This window comes from Tachypleus tridentatus, chromosome 13, assembly GCF_004210375.1.
Source record: "Tachypleus tridentatus isolate NWPU-2018 chromosome 13, ASM421037v1, whole genome shotgun sequence".
Taxonomy (NCBI): domain Eukaryota; kingdom Metazoa; phylum Arthropoda; class Merostomata; order Xiphosura; family Limulidae; genus Tachypleus; species Tachypleus tridentatus.
In genome coordinates, this window is record NC_134837.1 from 58,717,390 (window position 1) to 58,729,488 (window position 12,099).

Consider the following 12,099-nt stretch of genomic DNA (forward strand, 5'->3'; position numbering starts at 1 on the left):
AGGTGCAAAATATTTCTTTTCCAAAAGCGGTGAAATCAATGGGTTCATCATGTTTCTCATTTCGTGTGACTAAGATTATTTTAGTAAATCTTTTATATCTTTATCAGTAAAGAACTACATGCTTATGAATATTTCAGGTTAGGAGTAAGCAAAACATAACATTTAATAAACACAATACATGCAGTGTTTTTTTCTTGGATAAGTGGTTTGAGATAATTAAACTATCTGTGCTAGCCGTCCCTAATTTAGCAGTGTAAGACTAGAGGGAAGGCAGCTAGTCATCACCACTCACCGCCAACTCTTGGGCTACTCTTTTACCAACGTATAGTGGGATTGACCGTAACATTATAACGCCCCCCACGGCTGAAAGGGCGAGGATATGTGGAGCGACGGGGATGCGAACCCGCGACCCTCAGATTACGAGTCGCACGCCTTAACACGTTTGACCATGCCGGGCCGGCTTTGAAAGAATGTCAGTAAAAATAATCTCTAACATTTAACATGGTTAGACACACGCACGTAGTATCCCATATATGTAATAATACGAATAATTATAGTTGAAAGATTGAGTTGTTGAAGAAGGAGAAACATATTTAAATTGTTATGAACATAAAAGCAACACATAGGACGTATAATGATTGTGGTTTAAGTTGTAAGCAGACATACATTTATGCGAACACACAATGTTTAATTTCTATTCGTAAATCTGACATGCAGGGAGAAACAAAACATTATGAGCAGATACAGATAATTCAAGTAAAATATAAAACGTTTGTTATATCGATGAAGATAGCTACTATTTGGAAACAAAATTTTATGTATTGCTTCTCTAATAATGGCTGTACTATATATATCTATACGTGTGTATGTATGTACATGAAATTAGTTGTAATAGTACGTAGAAAAGAAACAACACATCTACAAAACAGACATGTATCACCTAGGAACACACCTTAAGATGAGTAGTTATACAATGTGCCCTGGTTCTGAAGTACTGGCGATAGTAAGATCCATATTGCTTTGGAGCTATACCATTTATCCAATTTAACCTCAGTTCCGCATGTCTCACATTATAGATAAGAAGAAGAAAAATAGATGTGAGTGTTCTAGTCTACAATCTTCCACATCTTTACCATTTTTCGTTGTCTACAGCCAGATGTGGGAAGGAGACTGCTCACGAAAATGGTCACTAAGGAGAAAGAAATAATTGGAATGCATACAATAATGAGGGAAACAGTAAAACTGTCCTTGAAGTTGGCATTCTATTTTGTATAATGATGTTTGAACGTAAATACGACGATGTTAAAGTATTACTATACTTAGCTCAAACTAAATTGTTAGTACAGCTCTTATCTTCCATCCACGTATATTTAAATGTAAAAACAAAACATAATACCAATAATGTCACAAACAAAACTTTGACTTTAGTAAAGGCTAAATTTATTTACCGACTTCTATTATCTTTTAAAAAAGGTCTGACATGGCCAGGTGGATAAGTTACTTGACTCGTAATCTAAGGATCGCGTGTTCGAATCTCCGTCTCACCAAACATTCTCGCCCCATCAGCCGTGGGGGCGTTATAATGTGACAGTCAATCCCACTTTTCGTTGATAAAAAATATCCCATGGATTGGCGGTGGGTAGTGATGAATAGCTGTCTCCCCTCTGGTCTTACACAGCAAAGTTAGGGACGGCTAGCACAGAGAGCCCTCGTGTATCTTTGCGTGAAATTCAAAACAATCAACCAATCTCTTTTAAAAAATCCTCTAAACAGCTTAAAATACTAATGCTAGATTATTAAGAGAAACAATATGTAATTATAATAGAACATTCAAAGGAAAACTGTTCGTTTTAAATTAGCACATAATTACGCACTGTACTATCAGTGCCTAGTGCTCCGAATGATTAAACTCCGAATTTTCGTATTACGATACTTCAAACACAGTATCGAACCATGAAGCGACCTTCAAGAAACATTTTTATATTTAATATTTGTGAAAGAAAAATCGATCTTTTTTACTTTGAGGTCACAGTTTTACAGTGAGAGTGTATTTTACTTTTAATCAACTGAAAACACTCAAAAATAATTATTCACATTAACCATTCAAGTTAGTTCAACTATGCTCTAAGAACTAATTAAATAAGATGCCATTATATTAAATGTTATTTTGCCTCTCAAAAATGACCTCAATTGAGGTATTTTATTTAATTATTTGACAATTTTAAGTTCTTTAGAACAATTTTTCAAAGAAGTTTCAGAAAGCTGCAGTAGATAGGGGTGTAAGGTTCTTTTTTGCTAAAATATGTCGTATTTATCTAATTTTTTGAATCGTGTACTTTGTTTCTTCAATATATATTTGATATAAAAGGTATTTCTATACCATACGTTTATAATTTTGCTTTGTTTGATATGGATACACGCTCTCTTATGTGGGTAAAGTAGCCTTAAAAGTATATTCGTGTAAGAGTTGCTGTTTGGATTTCGTTCACGTTTCTGTTATTAACTATTAATTTAACATAGGCATTAACTAGTTAACTGTAGAAAACCGCTGAACATAAAGATTACAATGTATCAACAAATAAGAGCACAACGTATGTTACGTCAACATTCTTTACATGAGTATTATATTCGCAAAATTCTACACAAAAGGTATAGCTATTGCAAGTCAAGTGTCTATTGAAGGTGTCTTTGTAGAGATTCACTTTAGATAATTATCTGATATAAGCAAAATACCTGGAAAAATTTATAAGTTATTAGTAAACACTTAGATATATGTACGCACCCAACATATGTGAAACGGTGAAATAAAATAGCACAGATTTTTTGATAACATACACACAAACGTCTTTATTACACTACTAAACAAAACAATAAATATAATCACAGATATTATGACAGGAAACGAGATGTTGAACAATAAAAAATAAATAAAAGGAAATGAAACTATGCAGTTCACAGAACTTAACCTTCGACCTAGAGCTGTAGTTTATGACCTAAAATATTTGTTAGATAATTGAATGAGTGAGTAGTCTTTGTGTTCAGACAAGAAAGTAACCGTATGGTTAAAATTGTCTCAGATTATGTGTTCACAGAAAGGTTGTAAACATGGTTAGCTGTAGTTGTTATTGGATTTTCTAATGAGAAAAAATGAGTATAATTATTTGAAGTTCTTATCAGGGTTTTAGTTCAAACAAAAGAATAAAGCAATTTAACAGACGTAGTATCTAGAATTTGTTTTCACACAAGAGGTTATATCTTGTTGGCTGGAGTGGTTACTAGATGTTATATTCAAAGAAAGATTGTAAGCTTGATCAAGTAGGATGTTTCCTAAATGTGTTTAGAAAAGAAAGTAAGCTTAGTTGGCTGGAGTTGTTAGAAGACTTTGTTTCAGGCAACCAAATAATCTTTGATGTCTAACTTGTAACTAGACATTTTTTTCAAACAAGATGGTTAACTGGAAAGATGACTAGACTTCGTATTTGTACAACAAGTGTAAACATAGTTAATTAGAAGAGTTATTATACTTTGTGTTCCGAGAAAGAAAACCTTTTTGAAAAACTGGTGTTTAAGGCGTCCGACTCCTCATGTGAGGGTCACGTCTTCGAATCCCACTGGCACCAAACATGCTCGCAATTTCCACCGTAAGGGCGTTATCATGTTACGCTCAATATTACTATTCGTTCGTAAAAATGTAGCCCAAATCCTGGCGGTGGGTGGTGATGACTAACTGACTTTTCTCTAGTCTTACACTACTAAATCAGGTACGGATTGCCTTCGTATATCTTAAAATAGAGATCATCTCTTACGATTTCTTAAATACAAGAATAGGTAACATGATATAATAATTTTAAGTGATTTCGAAAAAGCTATGATGCTCATACCAACATAAATTTGTTTATTTAACTTTGTGATTTTAACACTATGTGATTCAAAGTAGATGGCATATTTGTCTACTTGGATGATTAGTTAAGCAATAGAACGGCCGTATTGGTAACATGGATATACTCTTCTCGTCGAACTCATATGGGTCACATAATATATGTATTTTTTTTTACGTTGAATATTTCTTCCAATAGGATAATGCTTCATAAACCTTACTGGCCATCCCTGAGTTAAAACCAATGAACCGTTTTTTATGTTATTGCGTTATTTTATAGTCCATTATAATAGTTTTAGACTGTCCTACCAAGCTGGTTATTAGAGAACTTTTGTGTTTAATACTCGTAACAGACTCATAGATCTCTGAAGAATGTATTACAAGTATCTAATAAGTTTTAATTTATTTTATGCTTTGATCTTTAGCATTCTGTGATAAACATAGGTTTTATTTTCGTTTCTCAGATTGAATTGTATTGTTTCGTTAATATCTAGTTGGCTAATTTGAATAAAACTTGCCAATCTATCGTGTATTTCTTATTTTGTGATAGCCCTAAACTTGCATAAAATATCCCCGATCATAAGATATTAAAAATCAAACGAGATGCGCAGTCACTACTTGCATGCGCAGTGTTAATCGTTGTGTTTATTTTGCGTACCACTAAAACTTTTAAGACATGTAAGAAGCAAAAAGAACCCAAATAATTTTATTAAACAATAATACAGTATAAAACAATAACAAGGTAAAAAGCATAATAAAACTCAATTCTAAGCTTGCACTTCAAATAACGTCTTCAAAGCACAACAAGAGAGATTGTTTACTTTATTCAGGAGTATAACACGTCTTTTTTAATTCGAATCTTTTGTTATTCACATTAGGTTAACATTTAAGCTTCTTCCGAGAACGATAAATTACTTTGTTGTTTATGGATTGTGTCATGCAGTGTTTTTTGTTCTATTTGTTTCACAAAAGCGTATTGTAAAGTGTACATTACAAGATAATTATAAGAAGTAAAAGTGTAATTGAAGACTTTTAAGATGGTAAAGAGTACTATACATAAATCTAATAGAGTGGGACAAAATTGGCTAGATGGAGTTGTGAATTGATGAAATGGTTTAATCTATACAGTGAACATTCGAGTTTGTAAGTGTTATAGACTGGGAAAGGAGAAATATGATGCATAACCTAAAATCTGATTTTATAGGAAGGACTTAAATAAGCCAAAAGAAATAAATTTGAATATATTTAATTAATGAGTTAATATTAGCACCTGATTCATCGGATGAATATACAAAAAACTGGGTGAGCTCCTAATCTAATAGAAAAGAATATGAAAACCCAAAAACAAATGGAATGGGTGCTCATTATATGTCAGACAAATCCATAGGAAAAAGCTTTAAAATCATAAAAAATAATGACAGATGAAATAAGAGTTTAAACATACGGGGTTAATTAGAAATATCAAATGGTATTGTTTGTGTCTGACGGTCCGACGATAGCTCAGTTGGTAGAGCGGTGGACTGTAGTAGGCTTATAGTTATCCATAGGTCGGTGGTTCAAATCCGCCTCGTCGGATGTTGTTTTGCCCGGCATAGCGAAGCGTTTTTAAGGCGTTCGATTTGAAATCCGAGTGTCGCGGGTTTGAATCCCCGTGGCACTAAACATGCTCGCACTTTCAACCGAGGCGGCGTTATCACGTGACGCCCAATCCCACTATTCGTTGGTAAAAGAGTAGCCCAAAAGCTGGCGGTGGTTGTTGATGACTAGGCACCTTTTCTCTAGTCTAACACTTCTAAATTATAGCCTTCGTATACAAGAAAAAAAGAGATCATCTCTTTCGATTTCTTAAATATAAGAATAGGTAACATGATATATCAATTTTAAGTGATTTCGAAAGAGCTATGATGCTCATACCAACATAAATTTGTTTATTTAACCTTCTGTAAATATTATTCTGTCCCTGAAGTTTGGTGTAGTTATTAATTATTAAACTTTGTTTGGATCGGAACACGTTTTGTATCAACTCGTCTTTTGATATTTTCAACAGTATTTCCAAACAGATAATTATTTAACATTTTATTTATTTTTTTGAAAATCATAATTACATTTGGTTATAATTTATGCATTTAGATTAATATATTTCTTAGTCAATCAGACTGTTTGAACCCTAACATTTTTTTGCTTTACTCTCATTGATAAAACTCGTTTAAGATTTTTATAGTGAAGAACGTAATTATTCTTATCAAATAAAATTGTCGTTTTATAAATTTAGTAGCTATTCAGTTTTCTGGTGCTAGGGTTATAACTGAACGATAGTTATGTAGATTTTTTGGATATTCTAAATCTACTTTTAAAATATATCCTATTTTTAAATTATCACTCGTTTTCATTACACTAAGAATTAAGATGGTAGGGAAGACCATATAGCTGGATAATAAATTGTTCGAATTTTATCACATGAGTAATTAGTAGGAACTTAATATGCATAAGAATAAACAAAGGAGAGCAAGGATGATTAACATTATTTTATAACTGGTTTGGCTTTGCGATAGCTAAGACTCACAAGTTACGATTATTCTTTAACTGTTTTGCACAGTATGCGTGTACTGTTACGTATTTCAGTTTCGGATTTATTATGTTATGTACGTTGCGTAATACTACTTCACATAATCGGAAATTTTAATAGTAGTTTATCAAATCTATTAATATGTATTAAATTTGTGATATTTCTCAACGAGATTCATTCACACAATTTTCGTTTTGACACATATTTTTTACTATAGAAATATGAAGATAATACAATTTACAATAACGTTTATTAGTAATAGTTTTAGTTCATATACAAGTTTTACAAACTTACAGACAACAATGAATGTTATATCCAGTCTAGAACTAAATATATTATAGTTGATTCAAGTCCACGATGAGCAAATTAATTCTGAGTTCATATTGTTGCATCACGCTTAAAATAGCTAGTTCGGTTGGCCTTGTACCGTTAAAACCTACTTCTTACCGAGAGAGATATTTAATTCCTCGTAGTAAACCTAATGTCGGAACAAATTCACTTAAGAACCTTCATCAAAGTTCGCGACAATACTTTCATTCACTGGTATTTCATACACACCTAGTACATTGTCGATTTCTACGCACACTAACGAACGTTCTAAACAATTCGAGAAAAGGAGGGACTTGAGCAATACACAGTCAACAATATATATCACATGTAAAAAATAAAACTATACACATACAGACTTAGGCACCAACGGTAAATTTGTTCAAGTTTGTGTTTAAATGAATAACACCAACGTAAAATTACAGAAATATATTGATTTATCGTAATAAATTAATAGACCCTAAACGTCAAGATATGTTTACTATTCGATAGGCAATGTTTTTGTTTTATTTATAAGCACAGAAATAAATACATACGTTTTATAGAGGATAGAATTTCTTGTATTAATACTATTTCATTCTTTAGTGTGTATAGATATATCTTTTATACATAAAAGTCATTTTCGTTGATTATTTCTCTGAGGCTAATATCCTTCCAGTTAAGTATTCTGAAAACAGAAAAAAGAATTGCATTAATTCTATTGCGTGTTAATTTGCATTTGATTTTTCATCTAATGACTGTTTAAATTGTGTTTTAGAATCTGTTGACGTCATTCATTAACTCTGAAATTATTTTTAGTAGGTGTTTAGATCTAAGTAGCAATTAAGTCAGAAGAACTGTGGGAATATAATTTGAATGGTTATTATACGAAAATTTACCATTTCACTGGCTGTGTATGATATCCATCACCAGTATCATTTTGCATGCACAATTATTATTAATAATATCTGTATGTAAGCGTTGTGCAAGAGCGATTTTATGATCCTTCAAGAGGAATGGACATTCGTTAGCATCTGTCTGACACTATGTGATTCAAGGTAGATAGCACATTTGTTTAGTTAAGCAATAGAACGGCCGTATTGGTGACATGGATCTACCCTTCTCGTCGAACTCATAAGGGCCACATGATATATTTATTTTTTCTTACGTGGAATATTTCTTCCAATAGGATAATGCTTCATAATGCTTACTGGCCATCCCTGAGATAAAACCAATGAACCGTTTTTTTTATTATTGCGTTATTTTATAGCCCATTATAATACTTTTAGTCTGTCCTACCCAGCTGGTTATTAGAGAACTTTGTGTTGAATACACATAACAGCCTTTTAGATCTTCTGAAAAATGTATTACAAGAATCCAATAAGTTTTAATTTTTTTTTATGCTTTGATCTTTAACATTCTGTGATAAACATAGGTTTTATTTTCGTTTCCCAGAATGAATTGTAATGTTTCGTTAATATTTAGTTTGCTAATTTAAATAAAACTTGCCAATCTATCGTGTATTTCTAATTTTGTTATAGCCCTAAACTTGCATAAAATAGCCCCGATCATAAGAGATAAAAATCAAAGAACATGCGCAGTCACTACTTGCATGCGCAGTGTTAATCGTTGTGTTTATTTTGCGTACCAGAAGAACGTTTAAAACATGTAAAAGCCAAAAGAATTCAAAAAATTTAATTATACCATAATACAGTATAAAAACAATAACAAGGTAAAAAGCATAATAAAACTCAATTCTAAGCTTGCACTTCAAATAACTGCTTCAAAGCACAACAAGAAAGATTGTTTACTTTATTCAGGAGAAAAAACACGTCTTTTTTAATTCCAATTTTTTGTCATTTACATTAGGTTAACATTTAAGCTTCTTCCGAGAACGATAAACTACTTTGTTGTTTATGGATGGTGCCATGCAGTGTTTTTTTTTATTTCTTTCACAAAAACGTATTGTAAAGTGTACATTACAAGATAATTATAAGAAGTAAAAGTGTAATTGAAGACTTATAAGATGATAAAGAGTACTATACATAAATCTAATAGATTGGGACAAAATTGGCTAGATGGAGTTGTGAATTGATGAAATGGTTTAATCTGTACAGTGAACATTCGAGTTTGTAAGTGTTATAGACTGGGAAAGGAGAAATATGATGCATAACCTAAAAACTGATTTTATAAGAAGGACTTAAATAAGCCAAAAGCAATAAATTTGAATATATTTAATTAATGAGTTAATATTAGTACCTGATTCATCGGATGAATATACAAAAAACTGGGTGAACTCCTAATCTAATAGAAAAGAATATGAAAACCCAAAAACAAATGGATTGGGTGCTCATTATATATCAGACAAATCCATAGGAAAAAGCTTTAAAATCATAAAAAATAATGACAGATGAAATAAGAGTTTAAACATACGGGGTTAATTAGAAATATCAAATGGTATTGTTTGTGTCTGACGGTCCGACGATAGCTCAGTTGGTAGAGCGGTGGACTGTAGTAGGCTTATAGTTATCCATAGGTCGGTGGTTCAAATCCGCCTCGTCGGATGTTGTTTTGCCCGGCATAGCGAAGCGTTTTTATGGCGTTCGATTTGAAATCCGAGTGTCGCGGGTTTGAATCCCCGTGGCACTAAACATGCTCGCACTTTCAACCGAGGCGGCGTTATCACGTGACGCCCAATCCCACTATTCGTTGGTAAAAGAGTAGCCCAAAAGCTGGCGGTGGTTGTTGATGACTAGGCACCTTTTCTCTTGTCTAACACTTCTAAATTATAGCCTTCGTATAAAAGAAAAAGAGAGATCATCTCTTTCGATTTCTTAAATATAAGAATAGGTAACATGATATATCAATTTTAAGTGATTTCGAAAGAGCTATGATGCTCATACCAACATAAATTTGTTTATTTAACCTTCTGTAAATATTATTCTGTCCCTGAAGTTTGGTGTAGTTATTAATTATTAAACTTTGTTTGGATCGGAACACGTTTTTGTATCAACTCGTGTTTTGATATTTTCCACAGTATTTCCAAACAGATAATTATTTAACATTTTATTTATTTTTTTGAAAATCATAATTACATTTGGTTATAATTTATGCATTTAGATTAATATATTTCTTAGTCAATCAGACTGTTTGAACCCTAACATTTTTTTGCTTTACTCTCATTGATAAAACTCGTTTAAGATTTTTATAGTGAAGAACGTAATTATTCTTATCAAATAAAATTGTCGTTTTATAAATTTAGTAGCTATTCAGTTTTCTGGTGCTAGGGTTATAACTGAACGATAGTTATGTATATTTTTTGGATATTCTAAATCTACTTTTAAAATATATCCTATTTTTAAATTATCACTCGTTTTCATTACACTAAGAATTAAGATGGTAGGGAAGACCATATAGCTGGATAATAAATTGTTCGAATTTTATCACATGAGTAATTAGTAGGAACTTAATATGCATAAGAATAAACAAAGGAGAGCAAGGATGATTAACATTATTTTATAACTGGTTTGGCTTTGCGATAGCTAAGACTCACAAGTTACGATTATTCTTTAACTGTTTTGCACAGTATGCGTGTACTGTTACGTATTTCAGTTTCGGATTTATTATGTTATGTACGTTGCGTAATACTACTTCACATAATCGGAAATTTTAATAGTAGTTTATCAAATCTATTAATATGTATTAAATTTGTGATATTTCTCAACGAGATTCATTCACACAATTTTCGTTTTTGACACATATTTTTTACTATAGAAATATGAAGATAATACAATTTACAATAACGTTTATTAGTAATAGTTTTAGTTCATATACAAGTTTTACAAACTTACAGACAACAATGAATGTTATATCCAGTCTAGAACTAAATATATTATAGTTGATTCAAGTCCACGATGAGCAAATTAATTCTGAGTTCATATTGTTGCATCACGCTTAAAATAGCTAGTTCGGTTGGCCTTGTACCGTTAAAACCTACTTCTTACCGAGAGAGATATTTAATTCCTCGTAGTAAACCTAATGTCGGAACAAATTCACTTAAGAACCTTCATCAAAGTTCGCGACAATACTTTCATTCACTGGTATTTCATACACACCTAGTACATTGTCGATTTCTACGCACACTAACGAACGTTCTAAACAATTCGAGAAAAGGAGGGACTTGAGCAATACACAGTCAACAATATATATTACATGTAAAAAATAAAACTATACACATACAGACTTAGGCACCAACGGTAAATTTGTTCAAGTTTGTGTTTAAATGAATAACACCAACGTAAAATTACAGAAATATATTGATTTATCGTAATAAATTAATAGACCCTAAACGTCAAGATATGTTTACTATTCGATAGGCAATGTTTTTGTTTTATTTATAAGCACAGAAATAAATACATACGTTTTATAGAGGATAGAATTTCTTGTATTAATACTATTTCATTCTTTAGTGTGTATAGATATATCTTTTATACATAAAAGTCATTTTCGTTGATTATTTCTCTGAGGCTAATATCCTTCCAGTTAAGTATTCTGAAAACAGAAAAAAGAATTGCATTAATTCTATTGCGTGTTAATTTGCAATTGATTTTTCATCTAATGACTGTTTAAATTGTGTTTTAGAATCTGTTGACGTGATTTATTAAATCTGAAATTATTTTTAGTAGGTGTTTAGATCTAAGTAGCAATTAAGTCAGAAGAACTGTGGGAATATAATTTGAATGGTATTATACGAAAATTTACCATTTCACTGGCTGTGAATGATATCCATCACCAGTATCATTTTGCATGCACAATTATTATTAATCATATCTGTATGTAAGCGTTGTGCAAGAGCGATTTTATGATCCTTCAAGAGAAATGGACATTCGTTAGCATCTGTCTGACACTATGTGATTCAAGGTAGATAGCACATTTGTTTAGTTAAGCAATAGAACGGCCGTATTGGTGACATGGATCTACCCTTCTCGTCGAACTCATAAGGGCCACATGATATATTTATTTTTTCTTACGTGGAATATTTCTTCCAATAGGATAATGCTTCATAATGCTTACTGGCCATCCCTGAGATAAAACCAATGAACCGTTTTTTTTTAAATTGCGTTATTTTATAGCCCATTATAATACTTTTAGTCTGTCCTACCCAGCTGGTTATTAGAGAACTTTGTGTTGAATACACATAACAGCCTTTTAGATCTTCTGAAAAATGTATTACAAGAATCCAATAAGTTTTAATTTTTTTTTATGCTTTGATCTTTAACATTCTGTGATAAACATAGGTTTTATTTTCGTTTCCCAGAATGAATTGTAATGTTTCGTTAATATTTAGTTT

The 12,099-nt window shown here is 31.6% G+C and overlaps 2 non-coding genes across 2 annotated transcripts; both read left to right on the forward strand.

Annotated features, from left to right (window-relative positions):
- Positions 1 to 5,366: 5,366 nt before the first annotated feature.
- Positions 5,367 to 5,452, forward strand: TRNAY-GUA (transfer RNA tyrosine (anticodon GUA)). Its single transcript is given in 2 exon segments — positions 5,367 to 5,403; positions 5,417 to 5,452. It is a non-coding gene; the product is annotated as a tRNA-Tyr (tRNA).
- A 3,775-nt stretch (positions 5,453 to 9,227) lies between these two features.
- On the forward strand, positions 9,228 to 9,313 carry TRNAY-GUA (transfer RNA tyrosine (anticodon GUA)). The gene is given in 2 exon segments: positions 9,228 to 9,264; positions 9,278 to 9,313. It is a non-coding gene; the product is annotated as a tRNA-Tyr (tRNA).
- Positions 9,314 to 12,099: the final 2,786 nt, after the last annotated feature.